At 41.0% G+C, this 18,796-nt stretch overlaps 1 protein-coding gene across 1 annotated transcript in view; it reads right to left on the reverse strand.

Annotated features, from left to right (window-relative positions):
- The window catches only part of palm1b (paralemmin 1b), a 52,881-nt gene extending 34,977 nt beyond the window's left edge, over positions 1-17,904 (reverse strand). Inside the window, exon 1 of the mRNA XM_036565415.1 lies at positions 17,516-17,904. The gene's annotated coding sequence lies outside the window, so the exon portion shown is untranslated. The remainder of the gene's footprint in view (positions 1-17,515) is intronic.
- Positions 17,905-18,796: the final 892 nt, after the last annotated feature.

Raw genomic sequence — 18,796 nt, forward strand, 5'->3', positions numbered from 1 at the left:
AATGGAAGGCCAAGTTAAGTCTGGCACAAAGCTGCCTTTTGTCACAGTGTTTTATTGCTGTGTTCCGGGTCTGGAGCAGAGAAAGAGCCTCTCTCCTGAAACACAGCCGCGGGGAAGAGGCATCCAGCTGATTACGGAGAACTCGGCGGTCCACCCAGCGAGCGCCAGTCACATGCCCGAACGCTCCGAGGACAAACTGCAACATGTTTACAGATAACTTCTCTCTCTCTTTCAGTCTCTGTCCACAAATTTCACACTCAAAGAATCGCCCACAATGGGGGGCTGATCACACCGCACCGCCAAATCCCAGCAACGGCCAGAAGGAATGCCATCCAAAAATGCTAGCATGACTAGGGATGAATAAAAGCCAACAGCAGCCGATTAGCGTGATTATCATTGGTGTAATGTGTGCTGCCATTTCATTCTTCATTAGCATGGTTAACATTTCAGGGTGAAACGTCAGTCTACTCTTGTACGTATGACTAGAGGTGGACAATATGGCTAAAATATTACATCATAATACTTCGAGACATTTACATGAATTGAAACACGATATTTAGATTTCATCAGTGGTGGTCAGTAACTAAGTAAACGTAATTCATTACTGTACTTAAGTAGTTTTTCGTGTATTTGTACTTTACTGAAGTTTTTCCATTTTGGGCGACTTTTTCCTTTCACTCCACTACATTTCAAAGTCAGATATCTCACTTTTTACTCCACTACATTATGAGAAATCTGTCGCTCCTTTTGGTTTATGTGTGTATAAAAACGTAACATGTCAAAACGAAAGAAGCGCAAAGTAAGAACACCAATCAGGGCACAGCGGTCACTTTGTTTTGAGCTTGTTTTGACCTGTTGGTCATACCGACCCAGTGCAGCACACGGTTCAACATCAGTGCAACAGTGTAAAATTCTGGGAGAGTCTATTCAACATAAATGATGAACTAACCTAACTTTGTGTAAACAGACCACAATATAGAAATATGTACTCATATGCAGTTGTGACTGACGGGTCTTTATTCTGAATTTATACAAACACATTTCATTTTATAGTAAATTAGTTTTGTCTAGTTTATGTTTATGAACAGAGACCTACAGATGCAGTTTAGTAAAGGAAACTCATTTGTGAACCTGAGTTTAAAGTTTTTATTAAACTTAAACTTGTAACTAAGTTCAAATAAATCTTAAACTGAAACTTTGCTTGTTTGTAAAGTGATTTCAGAACCACTCAGTTCTACCTGATGGAAACTGTTTGCCTTCAGTGTTTTGTGCTTATGATAATTTTAATAGACATCAGCGTCACTAATTAATGACTCTATTAAAAGACTGGTTTACCAAGAGAGACACTGGAGTATTTTCACCTAAAATGAGTTAATGAAGCGAGTCTTGTTCTAAAAATGATAACAGGACATTAAAGTCATAATTAATCTTTTAGTGCTTTTACTTTCGATACTTAAGTACATTTGAAAGGTGAATACTTTAGTACTTTTACTCAAGTGGAGGTCTAAAGGGAGGAACTTCTACTTTTACTGCAGTAATATTTTACCTTGGGTGTCTCTACTCAGGTACATGGTTTGTGTACTTCGTCCACCACTGGATTTTATAGTTGGAACAGACAAAATAGAACCTGTAGTGCTGCAAAAAAATACTACAATAATAATATCAGTAAATAATAATAAAATAATAAAATAATAATAAATAAACTAAACCTGCAATGATTTTTATTCAACGTTTACGAACTGCCGCCCTAAATCCAAACAAACAGGCCTAATTATGCTCACTTTGCAATGAAACACGCAGTTACTCAGCATCTTTAAGTACTGACAATATCAACAATATACTCAGAAAAGCATATTGTGGCATAATTTATCATGACGGCAATAAATATTGTCATATTGGACAATACTTTGAAAGAATGCTTTAGCCAAAGATGCTAGCATGACTCACAATAAATGAATGCTGCGTTTGTACGTTGTAATTTTCCAATTCCAACTATGAAAAATCAAAGGAAACTCCCCCTCGGCTGGGAACGCCTACTCAGGATAACTTCAACAGTAATAAAGAACCACTTCTCTACATTAAAACGACATTAGATCAGTCAACTGGACTTGGTTAAATCTATAACACTGACCATGAAGCTCACCCTGCTAGAAAAACCAGGATAGACCAGCATACGCTGCAAAAAATATCATCTTATCAAGTGTAAATGTCTTGAATGCAGTCAATAAATCTAATATTCCTCATTATGAGACTGTTGTAAGAATATTATCAGATTATTCCACCTGTTTCTGTACATTTTTACTTGTTTTAAGTGATTTTATCTGGTGAAAGTGTCTTATTCCATTGGCAGATTAGTTTAGTTGTTTTGAGAAATAATGATCATTTTGCTCATTTCGAGAAATCATGATTAAAACAAGTAACATGATGTGCCAATGAAATAAGACACTTTTATAAGATAAAACTGCTTAAAAACAAGTAAAAAATGTCTAGAAATAAGTTAAATAATCTCACAATATTCTTACAACAGTCTCATAATGAGAAATATTAGATTTATTGAGTACATTTTAGATGTTTACACTTGATAAGATATTATTTTTTTGCAGTGTATGTTGTGTGTTGGATGCTGGTATGCTGGTCACCCAGCATGACCATGTTGGGTGACCAGCCAAACCAGCACCAGACCAGCATAAACCAGCTTAGACCAGCATGGAATGCATACTGGTCTATACTGCTTCTTCAGCAGGGCGCTGTTTTGAAAACGTTAAAATTATCATCCCTGCTGAACATATCCAAGCGTTTGGGCTGTTTTAATGGGTTGATATCACAGTGTAAAGGACTCTAATGGTTTAACAGGTGACCAGTGTCTGGTTCTAAATGCATCTGATGGTTTCCTAATGGGATCTAAAGGTCTTCTACAGGAAACCAGTGGTCTCCATTGGAAATGTTTAAGCCAATTCACATTAGAAATCAAATTGATTAGGTTTTAATCCTGATGGTTCTTTTTCAGCAGGGATGTATATTACTAACATTAGCTAGCTTATTGCTAACAACACCTGCATTCATGGAGGCCTCCATGTTTTTCCCCCACTTTGTAGTACAAATGTACAGAGGTTCAAAACGGCATGATTCACACTTCTGAGCCAAGTTGAACAAAGCACAATTTCTGCAAGGCTGACCTGATATTAACAATAATATTAACAGTATTAACTAAATCCAGCAACAGCTTAAAAGTTGGCTCCTGTTGGTGTCCAGTACCCAGACAGTGAGCATATATTGGTCCGCTGGCTTGATAGGGTAGGTTTGCCACTGCAGGTCCATCCTCAGACCACCCAGATTACTGTCCTGCACACAAGCTCTAACTAGTTTTTAATCTCCTCAAACTGATTTTAAATGCACACAGACTTTTATTTTGGAAAATAAACTAAGACAAATATTACAAACAACTGAGAGAGAAAAAATCATGACTAGGCCTGATATAAAATGATTTTATAGAAACACTGAGATGGATTAACATTATTCACTAAACTAATTTACACAGTGTAACTAAAGAAATGAAGGAAGAAAAATCAGTAAACTGGACTGTGAGTGGAAAATGAGTGATGATCAGTGGACTTTTGTCCATCTCTCTGCTCAAACGCTGGTGGGCCGCCTGGAAAACACTGAGCAAAACGCCAGTGGACCACCAGCTCAGCCATCAGTGCCAACAGTGGTCCACTATCCTCTACTATGTCTCTAATGGTGTTCTGTGTTTTCCATGATGGGTTGATATCACAGTGTAAAGGACTCTAATGGATTAACAGGTGTTCTAGGACTGATTCCAGATGCATTTGATGGTTTCCTAATGGGATTTAAAGGCGGTCTCTAGTGGTCTCTAATGCTATCCATTCAGCCAATTCCCATTAGAAAGCAAAAGCATCAGGTTTTAATAGTATGGGGTTCTAATGGTCTTTTTTCAGCAGGGACAATGAGTAGCAACAAATGAAAGCTAGCCACTGGTTAGCATGATCTACTGGCTGACCAGCTCCTTCTGGTATTAGCAATGCTAATCAGGCATTCTGTAAACAGCGACTTACTCCTGCACAAAGGCCACACAAACCCTGCATAAGCCTGAGGGAGCACTTTAGCCAAACATGCTAGCAACAATAACATGTTTTCCTTTGTGTAATGCTAACCAGCTCCTACTAGCGCTGATTCTTCACATTAAAATAAGCACAGATTCTCCACAGAGAACAATCTCTGCACATTTTACTGCACAAATAAAGTTTAATTGCTAAATTTGACATATTTGGGGAGAAATATGACATAAAATATGGCCTGTGCAAAAGTTATAGCACGTTTTTTCATGTCAAATACCCAGATAGCAAGAGGATGGCGGACCACTGTTGGCCCACTAATGGCAAATCTGGTGGTCCACTGGTTTTGCTTAGCATTTTCTGGGTGGTCCACCAGTGGTTAAGCAGATTATTAGACAAAAGTCCACTTATCATCACTCATTTTCACTCACAGTCCAGTTTACTGATTTTTCTTCCTTCATTTCTTTAGCTATACTGTGTAAATTAGTTTAGTGAATATTGTTAATCCATCTCAGTGTTTCTATAAAATCATTTTATATCAGGCCTAGTCATGATTTTTTCTCTCTCAGTTGTTTGTAATATTTGTCCAAAATAAAAGTCTGTGTGCATTTAAAATCAGTTTGGGGAGATTCTAAAGCAGTTAAAATTGGTATGCATGACAGTAATCTGGGTGGTCCGTGGGCGGACCAGCAGTGGCAAACAGTCAGTGGGGGGCCGACCTTATCAAGTCAGCGGACCGATATGCTCGCTATCTGGGTAAATAGAAATTGTGCACTAAAATTGAAATAATTTGAAATAAAAATTCCATATTTATGTTTACATTTACGGATGGATATGGATTTGCCATTTTTTGTGTCCTGCTGAAGGCCTAAGTAGGCCGGTACGCGTCTGCACACACACATATATATGTGTCAAAAAAAAGCTACTTATATTTTTCTTAAGACAGTCTGCCTGGGAATTTCTTTGCTCTGGGATCTATTTTGTACGTCTTGTGGACACAGACAGATTATCTCATCTTTACCACTCCCAGCAAGAAATCATTACTTTAGCCAGCGCCTACTAGCGGTCATTCTTTACATTAACATAAGCACAGATTCTCTATAGAGAACACATGTTAATGCCACCGGTGGTTCCAAAGCGCACTTCGTCATATTCTTTACTTCATAACTTTCATATTTCATAAGCTACATTCTAAAGGTGGGGGTCGTATGAGAGCTGTAACTGTCTTCTTTCCAGTCAAATAGATGGGTGATGTCATTTTAAACCCTTATAATAAAAGAAGCTGATCTCACAATTTTTTTTTCTACTGAAAGTCGACCCATTTTTCCACAAATCTGATCTATAAACTGGATCTCAGATGGCGTCTCTTCCGTGATCTGCTCTGTAAAAAATATTTTTATAAAATAATACAAAGAGCATCTAAGATTTTTGGCTCTCAGCAGTAAATTGTAAGCATAAAGCATTATGTTTATGATAAAACACATTTTCTGTTAATTTGAGGGGAGCTTTAACAAAAAAAAAAAAATTACGTTTATTTCATGCAGTTACTGAATAATTTGCCTTACGATTTGGGCATGTAAATTCAGACGGACAAACCAAAATATACCCAAGAGGTTGAATTTGGAAATCAATACAATTTGACTGGGGGTGTTCAAACTTTTGCACACGGCTGTGGCTACGTTTTACTTATTTCACTGCATTTGTAGCCCTGCAGAAATGTTATATAATGCTAATTACTACAGTGCAGTATGTTTACGTATGGGCAGATATGTACATGAACAATATTGTATCGTAACATCAGCCCAGAATTGCCGTATCGGTGCCTCCCTGGCTGCAGCTGCTCCTTTAACGCTGATGTACTCCTGCACATGCCCACACATAACGGAGCTGTTTGTGAACTTTGAGCCACACACAGTTATGAGATCAGCGTCAGAACCTCATCGTCGGGCGGAAAGTCACTCAGTTAGAGACACACTGCCAATGATTCATGCACGACACCTACTCACAGCGCTGCGGAGCCAACAAACCGTAACACAAACCACGGCACCGAGAAACCGACCGCACGCAGAGCCAGGCGAACATCTGTTAGCACTCGCTAAGGTTCTTAAATCACGCTGAAGTTCCTGTAAAACTGACCCGCGAGCTCATCTCTCATATCAGCCCAATTAGCAAATCCGTCCACGTCAAGGGCCGGATGATCCCGGTTCACCATTCTCCTGTTATCAGCTCCATCACCGCAGGAGACCCGTAATCTGACCTCCACTCTCAGCAGGTTTTACCCAACTAATCTGGGATTATTCCAGCCAAACACAACACTGCAGGATTACCGTTCTCCACCACCACGAACAAACCCAAGACAAAGGTTTTAGAGGCCAGGAGTAAAGGTTAAGGCTCTTTTTCTGAAAAAGTGGCCTGCTTAATCTCGCGCGGGCAGCTTTTCTCATCTGGATTTCAAGCAGAAGAATGGAAAAGCATCAGGGAGTCCAGGAAAAACACCGCCCAGGCCAGCTCCTTCAGATCGGGGAGCTGCAGTGCGCCGCACAGAGACATTTCTCAGTCTATCTCCAATTCTGATGGACGCCGCTGGACGCCACACTCAGGCCGCCGGGTGACCTTTTCAACACATCGCTCACGAGCCGATAACGGAGCTCTACATGCCAGAGAAAAGCAGCAGCCAGTGACAGCGAGAGGTCCTTCCAGAAGAAAACTTACTTCCACAGGGCTCTTCGGGGCGAACCACAGATGAACCGCTTTCGGTTCTCTGAAGAACTGTAACTAGGGCTGCGTTCAACATGGTGTTCCAACAGCGCTGCCACCATTCTGGTATACTCTGGTAATAAGATGGTTCTTCAAGGGTTCTCTTCCCATAACAATCGTACAGTACATTTGGACAATTACTATAGCTTACTAAAGCATGCTACATACACCAATCAGGCATAGCGTTATGACCACCTTCTACGCTCATTGTCCATTTTATCAGCTCCACTTACTATATAGTTTCACTTTGTAGTTCTACAGTTACAGACTGTAGTCCATCTGTTTCTGATACTTTGTTAGCCCCCTTTTACCCTGTTCTTCAGTGGTCAGGACCCCCATGGACCCTCACAGAGCAGGTACTATTTGGGTGGTGGATCATTCTCAGCACTGCAGTAACGCTGACGTGGTGATGGTGTGTTAGAGTGTGTTGTGCTGGTCTGAGTGGATCAGACACAGCAGTGCTGCTGGAGTTTTTAAACACTGTGTCCACTCACTGTCCACTCTATTAGACACTCCTACCTTGTCAGTCCACCTTGTAGATGTAAAGTCAGAGACAATAGCTCATCTGCTGCTGCACAGTTTGTGTTGGTCATCCTCTAGTCCTTCATCAGTGGTCACAGGACGCTGCCCACAGGACGCTGTTGGTTGGATATTTTTGGTTGGTGGACTATTCTCAGTCCAGCAGTGACACTGAGGTGTTTAAAAACTCCAGCAGCACTGCTGTGTCTGATCCACTCAGACCAGCACAACACACACTAACACACCACCACCATGTCAGTGTTACTGCAGTGCTGAGAATGATCCACCACCCAAATAGTACCTGCTCTGTGAGGGTCCATGAGGGTCCTGACCACTGAAGAACAGGGTAAAAGGGGGCTAACAAAGTATCAGAGAAACAGATGGACTACAGTCTGTAACTGTAGAACTACAAAGTGCACCTATAGAGTAAGTGGAGCTGATAAAGTGGACAATGAGCGTAGAAACAAGGAGGTGGTCAGAATGTTATGCCTGATCGGTGTATACATTATATAGTCTTTAAAAAGATCTTCAAGTTCTTCAAGGGTTCTTTAGTAAAGACAGTGGGCCTCGTTCACCAACCGTCCTTCTTAAGACCCACTTATGCAGTTTTTACGAAGACTCTGTCATTCACCGATGTTCTCTTATCTGGGATTTGTTCTCTTAGGTAAGAACAGAATCTACACACACTCAAGAGCACAAAGGTGAGAACAGTTCTGCGCTTTAAGAACACGACATGAATCTGACGCAGGACCTTTCTCAAGAACACACTGAAGAACAAACTCAGGAAGATACTGGAGAATGAGACCCGGTGACTCTATATAAAACATGAGCACTCAAAGAACCATTTGCATGCTTAAAAGGGTTCTCTGCATGGTGAAATGGTTCTTCAGATTGATGGAGAAAGTGTTGTATACTATACAGAAAATGGTTCTTCTATTGTTACAAGCTTGAGAACCATTTTTGGTGCTACGTAGATCCCTTTTGAAAGGAGTCATATACAACATACCCTCCATCAATATGAAGAACCATTTCACCATGTAAAGAACCACTGAGGCATCCAAATGGTTCTTTGAGTGTTCTTGTTCCATACAGAACCACTGTCTTTCCTGAAGAAGCTACTTTTTTACAAGTGTATAACTATAAATGATAGAATTTCTTGCTCACATTTTTACAATCTCAAGCAAAAAAACATGTAAGCTTTGCTTGACTCCACATATTGAACTGCAGAACCCTGTTATTGTGCAGGTTCTCACTATCAGTTCAGGTCAGTATGACCCAGTGTGAGCCAATTTAGCTGCTTTTAAAATGAACGAAAACACAATTACAACATTAATTGCAATTATTTCCATGACAACTCTTCATCAGGTAATGTTTCGTGACAGGCCTACCCCTGAAACCAGTCTTGGTCTGGTTTTGCTCTGGTTCTGAGCAGCCTCCCCAATTCTAAAGCACAACACAATCACAACAACACGCAGAGGAGCTCACTACGAGGCATTATCTCTCCAGGAATTTGGGAGGAAAGCTTACGAGGCCGAAAGATTTGAGCTCATGCAGTGCAGACGGTAAAGAAAGGCACCAAACTGGAGAGAAATCCTTCATCTGTCAAGACTCTGGGCCTCTCTGGCAGGAAGGGAGGAAACCAGCCTTCCATCCAGCTACACAGATACAGCCACTCTCAGGACAAAGATACGGGCCGGTTATGCAGGTCACAACAGCTAGTAACACTTTGGAGCTGTCAGCCTCTTTCTGGAACCTTCTGGACATTTTCCAGCCTCCAGCTCGGTGCAGTAAAGAGACCTGCAGGCTGAAATTCAGGTCCAGAAACTGTTTAACAGCACGATCTCTCGCCCTGCCTCGCCATTCAGAAACGCTTTGAACACTGATATACACATTAGTCTCAAATATACACCCTTAACAAGGAGTTCTTGATGGTAGACAGAACCGTGAGAACTCGGAGAACCATGTGAATGCTCTAATGGTTCTTCGCATAACTAACTGGTTCTTCACCATGGAAATGTGTGTAGCATAACCATGGAAATGATTGTAGTGTAACCATGGAAATGGGTGTAGCTAGCAATGGAAATAGGTGGTGTTTCCATGGAAATGTGTGTAGCATAACCATGGAAATAGGTGTGGCATAACCATGGAAATGATTGTAGTGTAACCATGGAAATGGGTGCAATGTAACCATGGAAATGTGTAGCGTAACCATGGAAATGTGTAGTGTAACCATGGAAATGGGTGTGTACTGTAACCATGCAACATGGGTGTAGTGAAACCATGGAAATGGGTGTAGCAAAACCATGGAAATGGGTGGTGTTACCATGGAAATGGGTGTAATGTAAACATGGAAATGGGTGCAACGTAACCAAGAAAAAAGATGTAGCGTAACCATGGAAATGAGTGTAGTATAACCATGCAAAATAAGTGTAGCATAACCATGGAAATAGGTGTAAGGTAACCATGGAATTGGGTGGTGCTACCATGGAAAAGGGTGTAGTGCAAACATGGAAATGAGTGTAGTGTAACCATGGAAATGAGTGTAGCATAACCATGGAAATGGGTGTAGCATAACCATGGAAATGGGTGTAATGTAACTATAGAAATGTGTAGTGTAAGCATGCAACATGAGTGTAGTGTAACCATGGAAATGGGTGTAACGTAACTATGGAAATGGGTGTAGCATAACCATGGAAATGGGTGTAGTGTAACCATGGAAATGGGTGTAGTGTAACCATAGAAATGGGTGTAATGTAACCATGGAAATGGGTGTCGCAAAACCATGGTAATTAGCATTGTGCAACCATAACAGTGGGCTTAGCCTAACTATGGAAATGGGTGTAGTGTAACCGTGGTAATAGGTGTAATGCAGTCATGGACATAGGCTGAGCCCACTGATCCACATATCAGTGGTGTAGCTGTATCTCAGATGGATGTTTATCAACCAGTCCATGCTCTATTTGTACTTCCATTGTCTGAATTATGGCAGCTGGACAGAGTAGACCTGCACTATTTGTAGATTTCCCCACAGCCTCTGAATCAATTTAGAGTCACGTAACCATGGAAATGAGCGTAGCAGAACTGTGGAACTGGCAATCCCCAACCCAAACTACATCTGTTCATCCTAATCTGATTATAGTTCTTTTATTTTTCGGTTCTCTTCAGAAAAAAGGTTATTTTAACATTTTAACCATTTAACCAAAGCAACAACAAAAAGGGGGCAAAACCTTTGGACCAAATGAGTGTAGAGGTGTGGGTTTACTTTTCATGTGACGCTGTCTTTTCTCCTCAGTGGACGATGTGCCAACACGTTACTTTATTAGAGAAATATATTTTCACTGTTTCTGGACCAGGCTAACATCAGCTAGAGTAGTTAGCCTAGTTAGCGCTGAACCTGCGCCAAAGCTGGACATACTACCTCTGCCTTCTCCATCACGGCCTTAACAATGTGGCAATGCACTCACATTCAAGCACTACTGTTTCTTAGTAGCAAAGAATAATATAAACACTCACAAAGCTGTCACTTTAAAACCACTGGTTCCCTGAATTGTTGGTCTGAATATTTTCACTGTGATGAAATGTAACTAATAACATCCAAAGAGTAACTTCAGTATTCAAACACTGGCACCTCAAACCGTTAACCGAGCACTCGAGTACCTATAAACACCCCCAGCCACAGCCAAATAAAGAGTCACTAGTTATCGTATTACTGGCTAGAGTTGGACGATATGGCAAAAATATTATATCACAATACTTTAAGATACACAGTATGCAACAATATTTATTTTTTCAAACATCTGATCAGTTGGAACAGAAAAAAAAGAGCCAGTAGTGCTACATTTTAAAAAAATACTATGAAAAACTGCAAAAACAATGATTTTTATTCAATATTTGGCACTAAATCCAGTCAAACAGGATGAATTTTGCTCTTTTTAATGAAACAGGCGGTTGGTCAGCGTTCTAGAAGCACTGACAATATTCACAACATGTTCAGAAAAGTATATTGTATTGTGACATAATGTATCATGATAACGATATATAGTGTCATATTGCCCAGCCCTATGGTTGGCTATATTTTTATGACACAGAAAAAACAGGGCATCAATAAACAGTGTGATTCAAAAAGATTGATCCGATTTCAAAGAGCCATATTTTCACAACCGTGAGGCACCGAGGAACCAATCACAATCCAACTGAAAGAGGGGGTCATAGAGTTTCTGACTGTCACCGGAAGATGGCTCCCTTCAGTCTGAGAGGAGATGAGACCCCTGAGCAGAAAGCGTTCTGCGTTCTCCACTTCAATAAGAGTGAATCCGTCATAACTGTGCAGAGTGATTTTCGTGGGCAGTGAACCTCCAACATCTCAGAGCGTTCGTCGTTGGTTCCACAACACTGGATGATCTCTGAAATTGCACTGAAAGAGCCGTGAGTGCAGCGACACCCGACATGCTCAATCCAGTATGGGATGAGTTTGACTATGGCGTTGATGTTGTCTGTACAGCTGGAGGAGGTTCAGACTGAGACCTTGTACAATTACATAATAAACTTTATGCTCATTTAAACCATTTACAGTTTACTGCATTGATCTGTAATGATTTACAAGTGAAATAAATCATTTTGAAATCAGATGAATCTTTTTGAATCACTGTTTTATTGTCCAGTTTTTATATAAGTTGAGCCCTAGTAATAACATCCACAATAAACAATGTACTTGTTCACTTTCTGACACTTCTGCACGCTGCTGTCAGTGAAAGGGACAGGCAGAAGCCGTATCCTCAGCAGAGCGTCTAGGTGAAGAATGCAGAGAGCTTCAACAGACACGGCCTGGCCAGATAAGAGCTGCTCTGTTGGGAAAATGGCACGACAGGCATGACTCCTTCAGCGTGCTCGAGTGGACTGAACAGCTTTCTAAATCAGGGTCATGGGAGTCTGCAGGCTAACACAGGCTTTAGAGCTGAGATCAAAACATCAATACAGCAGTACATCGTTAATAAACGCTTTGATACGAGATTCAATGTGTTTGTGAGTGTACTGATATTTCTGAATCTGCTTTAAAGGAGTCAGAACTGTTCACAGTGGTGGTGATAGGAACCAGACGTCCACCTCTAAAAGCTCCCTCACAGAAAGTTACTACATGAAATGGTTATGAATTCACTGCCTGATGACTGAGACACTGTTTTAGGATAGTCTCTGATTCTACAATGAACAATTTCCCATCGAACCCCTCTGAATGACTTTGTTTACATCTCAAACACTGAATCATGAAGGAATTTAGAAAACGTGGGATTCCCCTAGAAATCTGGTCCATATGTTCTCTGAGCTTGAGCCCAAACCTTATGAACAACAGTGAAAATTATATGCAATCAGTCAAAATGAAAGGTACTGTTTGATGTTCACCTGAAACACAACTATACAAAATACAACCCCCTTAGACCAGGGGCGCCCAAACTTTTGTGCAATGTTTGTGGTGGACTGAGGACCAAAACAGTAAAAATAAAAAAGCTCGTACATTTTTCAGAACATTTCTCTGAATTGTGTAACTAAAATACTTTAAATATACAATATTAAAAGAACAATAAGAATGTAATATGTTCTATACAGTATAGAAACATGTTTGTTCTCTTATTGGTGTGGGGGGTTTGGGGGGGGGGCAACTTTTTAGTGGTCTAAATCAAACATCCTCTCAGGCTATCTCTGGGCAGTCCTGCTTTAAACCAGTCAAAACAAGCTGTGTGGCATTACTAAACATACTTGTTGGACATGAATGAGTTAACCACATTTTTGTTATCTGTCTAGGACTGGACTGTCAATTATATTAGTAATCAAGTAATCTAACAAGTATTTTGATGATTCATTGAGTAATCGTACACACAATTTAGAACAGCAAACATTTACCCTACTTCATATACATGCAACGCGTATCTATTAGTGAGCTCCTTCTGGTGTGGGTTTCCTCTCTTTCAATGATGCACACAAAAGCAATTTGAGTGTTAGTAGCTCCCCCTTGTGGACAATGTTCAGGCTGCTAAAGACGGCTTTACAATGACATGCAGACTCCCTGTTTATAATTCAGTCACTAAGCTGATTCACCCAGCCAAGAGCGTAAATTTTAATTAATTAATGCACTCTGTAGTTCTACAGTTACAGACTGTAGTCCATCTGTTTCTCTGATACTTTGTTAGCCCCCTTTTACCCTGTTTTTCAGACCCCATTGACCCTCACAGAGCAGATACTATTTGGGTGGTCTAATAGAGCGGACAGTTAGAGGACACAGTGTTTAAAAACTCCAGCAGCACTGCTGTGTCTGATCCACTCAGACCAGAGCAACACACACTAACACACCACCACCACGTCAGTGTTACTGCAGTGCTGAGAATGATCCACCACCCAAATAGTACCTGCTCTGTGAGGGTCCATGGGGGTTCTGACCACTGAAGAACAGGGTAAAATGGGGCAAACAAAGTATCAGAGAAACAGATGGACTACAGTCTGTAACTGTAGAACTACAAAGTGCACCTATACAGTAAGTGGAGCTGATAAAATGGACAATGAGCGTAGAAACAAGGAGGTGGTCAGAATGCAATGTCAGTTAAAAAGTAAAAAATTATTGTTTTCATGCCACACAGACTAAAACTGTGCCTGCCCTCACTGTACACTAACGGTGCTAAATCTATTATTTGCGCAGGCTCTCCTGATCAATACTGTGGCCTGCTTTAGAGAGGCCCACTGACCCAGTGTTTGAAAAGCTCACTCGAGCGTAAAGTTGACTGACACAGCTTTTGGCATTGACAGTGGGACTCTGTCCCAGATACCAGATCTGCTGCCAAATCTGAGCGAGTCACTTTCTTACGAGCGAACAGTAAAGAAATGCCTTCAAACCAATGGCAGTTCAACTCAGAGCATATTGCAGTGGGCATGAGGATCATTCACACTGTGTAGGTGTATTTTTCCAAGTCCGTGCAGCTCGGCCCGCTGACGGATGGTGAACACACTGACAAAGTGGGCGGGGACATCATTACAGGAGACCAAGAGCAAAGACTATTATCCTTATGACTGTTGCAATGTACTTTGTTAAGTAAGGCTCTCCTAAGAGGCCCACAGCCTACGTTTTGTTGTCGTTTAGAGCTGACGTCCACTAACGGCATTTGTGTGGTTTCATGTGCCAAAATCAGCCGTAATTCATTTCACACGGAATTCAAAATGAAATTCTTTACCCCTTAGAATTAAACAGGTTGTTATTACATTGCCTTTAAGACAAATATGTAAATTAGCTCGGTTCTGATTGGCTTCCCTGTATTGTTCTTCATTAAAGAAGCAGTCAGGGCTGAAACGCTCCTTATAACTTCATTGTGAAAGGGTGGGGTTAAAATGCTGTAGGCTGAATAGGTATATATACGCATACGTGTCTTTTGTGACATCAAAACAATAAAAAAAACGTTTACTGAATAATTCATAGCAGATACTGAATAATTCATAGTAGATACTGAATAATTCATAGCAGACACTGAATAATTCATAGTAGATACTGAATAATTTATAGTAGGTACTGAATAACTCATATCGTATTGAATATTTAATGGCAGATACTGACTTATTTACAGCAGATTCTGAATAACTCATAGTAGATGCTGAATAATTCATAGTAGACACTGAATATTTCATAGTAGATACTGAATAATTTCATGGTAGATACTGAATAATTCATGGTAGATACTGAATAATTCATAGTAGGTAATGAATAATTTCATGGTAGATACTGAATAATTCATGGTAGATACTGAATAATTCATAGCAGACCCTGAATAATGTACAGTAGTCAGTGGTTGGGGGGAGGGTCATTAACCTTCAGAGACTGAGCAGCTGAAAACAAGTCCTACATGAATACAATACAGCATCCTAAGAAATAACTTTAACGTAATGATGATAATAATAACAATAATAATAATAATAATAATAATAATAATAATACTGTCCTTCAATCATAATTAGCTTATCTTCTGTGTTTTTCTCTGCATGATCCAAGTGTCTCTGTTTTAATCCAATTTTGTAAATTTAATTTATAATTATAATCCCACTGTCCAGCACTGAGGATGGGTTCCCCTTTTAGGTCTCGGTTCTTCTCAGTGGTTCTTCCTCATGCTCTTAGAGGGTCTCTTTTTGATTCTTGGTTCCTCTTAGTGGTTCTTCCTCATGCTCTTAGAGAGGTTCTCCTTTTGAGTCTTGGTTCTCTCAATGGTTCCTCCTCATGCTCCTGGGGTGTGTTTTCCTTTCCTCATGAGGAAGAACCACTTAGAGGAACCAAGAGGAACCAATCTCTGCCATGCTGGACAGTGTGATTATTATTATAGATGAAATTTATATAGATTTAATGAAAACAGAGGTGCCTGGATCACACCACATCTCGGAAAATCAAACATTTCTGCTATAGACGTTTGATCTAGAATATAAACATTGCTTTTAAATGTCCGTTCACTCTCCAGTCCATACAGTCCCTGTATGAACGCTAAGCTGGACAAAACAGTCTGTTTCGAATTTACTGTTTTTGTGATGTCACAAACATCAACACATGTACACACATTCACCTATTCATCTTACAGCAGTTTAGCCCCGCCCACGTATTTCAGCCTGGACTGCTTTTTGAATGAGGCACAACACAGGGCAGGACATATCATTCGTAAAGGGGAATAAACAAAATATTCACATAACTCAGTGTGTGAGAGGTAAACAGAGAGATTCAGAGTGGTTTGGTGTGAATTGGTTCATATGTCTTTACAGTGGTGGTGATAGGAACCAGGGGTCGCCATGACTACAACACAGATATAGACTTTTTATTTACTATCCAGAACCACCAGTGAACCTACACGTCTTCTGAGTTTATATGGAATGTTGACGATGGAAAATAGTGGAAAATCTGAAATAATAAGTTTCTTTTTTATTATTTTGCATTACAACACCCTGCATGTATGTAGTAAAACAGTGTCTCAGTCATCAGGCAGTGAATTCATATCCATTTCATGTAGGAACTTTCTGTGAGGGAGCTTTTAGAGGTGGACGTCTGGTTCCTATCACCACCACTGTGAACAGTTCTGACTCTAGAACGTAGCATTTCGCACAAAACCACTCTGAATTACATCTGTGCGTATAGTAGTTGTGTGTGTGTGTATATATATATACATATATTATATATAGAGAGAAAGACACACAAGCACATGCACACACATTTATTTTTTGTATTTTGTATATTTATATTATATTGCACAGCTATAGTTATAGTTATACAGTATAGTATTTAATGCTATATCTTTTCTTACTATATTTTACATTTTTTTTTCTTACTTATGTGTATTCTATGTCATGTTTGGTGCTGGAACACTCATTTTGCCTTGGGGGATTAATAAACTGTTATCCGAATTACTGTTTACATCTTAACGCGGGAATTCTGAAACACGGGTGGAGTTCCCCTTTAAAGGCAAAGTAGGCAGAAAGCATGTTTAATTCTCAGGGATAAAGGGAGGTTAAAAAACAGCTGAAATGGTTGTTCACCCACATAAATGTCACAAGTGGAGCTCAGATTTTAAAAACAAAAGGCATGAAAATGTAAGATCTTGGCCCTTTAACGGCTTTAAAGGGACAACAGTAACAATGCCACCAGCTACACGGCAGCAATGGATCTCAGCTGAGCTGTCAGTGAACCTAACTGCCCACACGGCCATATTGGATGGCACGAAGCTGAAGTTGCTTCTTAATCGAATTCTTCCGTTCCACCTTAAATAACAGCGAGGCGCCTGAATGTAACTGCTGCACCATTTAAGGTGGAACGGGAAGATTCGAGCAAGAAGCCAGTTCCAGCCTCATCACACCGGAGCATCCCACCCATTCACGTCCACAATGTGCTCTGCAGGGCTGCTGCTGCACGAGCCCACATGCTCGACCTGATTTAAGACGCTCGTGCACATCCATAGGGCTCGCGAAAGACCCGCGTGCAATCTCGGCAGAGGCAGTCTGGCGGGTTATCCTGCATCAATCCAGCTGCTCGCCTCGCTGATTGGACCGTCCGTGCTTTAATGCAAAGCGAAGCGCCATTGCGAAGCCTTCATGAAAGCAGCGCGCGCGCTAAAGCGACAGAAAACTGCAACAAATGAAAAACAATAACCAGCTGTACTCACTCAGCAGGCTGCTCGGGTCCTCTGGGGGGAGAAACGTGCTGCCTCGAGCCTCGCCTTCAATGCACGAGACGAAAAACAGAGAAAAACACTAATGGTATTAACAACCACTATTGACTTGTAGGTAGGCGTGCAGCTCGTGCGGCTGATGGTGACTCCTCTCGTCTCTCGTAGCCCTTGACGTAAGATTTTGCTTGTTTGTTGTGTTGTCTTCTTTTGCCAGACCATGCATATGTCTCTCTATCTCTCTCTCTCTCTCTCGCTCGCTCTCCCTCCAAAAAGCACAAAACCACAGCAGGTCGCGCTCGCTCTCTCTCTCGCTCTCTCTTTCTCTCTCTCTCACATGGTGTAGGTGCGTAATGGATGATGGAGAGAGGACGCGCGCGCGCACGCCCGCCCACACGCCCATACACGCAAGCATGCACACATACCGCCTCTTTGTTTATCGCGCTATAATTGTTACTACTATCATTATTATTGTTATTATTGCTTGTTTTTTTCTTTCACACCCGTTTTCCGTCAGGCCCCGCCCCCTTTGCGCTAAGATTGGCTATTGCTCCACCTCTACTGGGCAGACTGCCAGTGAGCATGTAGTACTAGCCAATGACAAAGCAAGAGGGGCGGGGGCAGCAGCCCGTGTAAGAGGCAGGGCTTGGCGGAAAACGGGTGAGAAAACAAATAAACCAAAAGGGTGTTTGGCCACTTTATTAGAAACACCTACCCTTTGCTTCCAGCTCACTGGCCACTTTATTAGAAACACCCACCTTATGCTGCTACTCACTGGACACTTTATTAGAAACACCCACCCTGTGCTACCACTCACTGGCCACTTTATTAGAAACACTCATCTTGTGCTTCCACTCGCTGGCCACTTTATTAGAAACACTCATCTTGTGCTTCCACTCGCTGGCCACTTTATTAGAAACACCCATCTTGTGCTTCCACTTGCTGGCCACTTTATTAGAAACACCCACCTTGTGTTTCCGCTAACTGGCCACTTTATCAGAAACACCTACCTTGTGCTTCCGCTAACTGGCCACTTTATCAGAAACACCTACCTTGTGCTTCCACTAACTGGACACTTTATTAGAAACACCCACCTTGTGCTTCCACTCATTGGCCACTTTATTAGAAACACCTACCTTATTGTGCTTCTATTAACTGGCCACTTTACAATGTTTACAAAGTCAGGAGCATCATCCTTTGGATTAGGCCTGGTTTTAACACAGTCAGGACATTTACAGCAATTGGGGGAACTTCACCAAATTTTTAAACTTTCTGTAC

This window comes from Colossoma macropomum, unplaced genomic scaffold (assembly GCF_904425465.1).
Source record: "Colossoma macropomum unplaced genomic scaffold, Colossoma_macropomum, whole genome shotgun sequence".
Taxonomy (NCBI): Eukaryota; Metazoa; Chordata; class Actinopteri; order Characiformes; family Serrasalmidae; genus Colossoma; species Colossoma macropomum.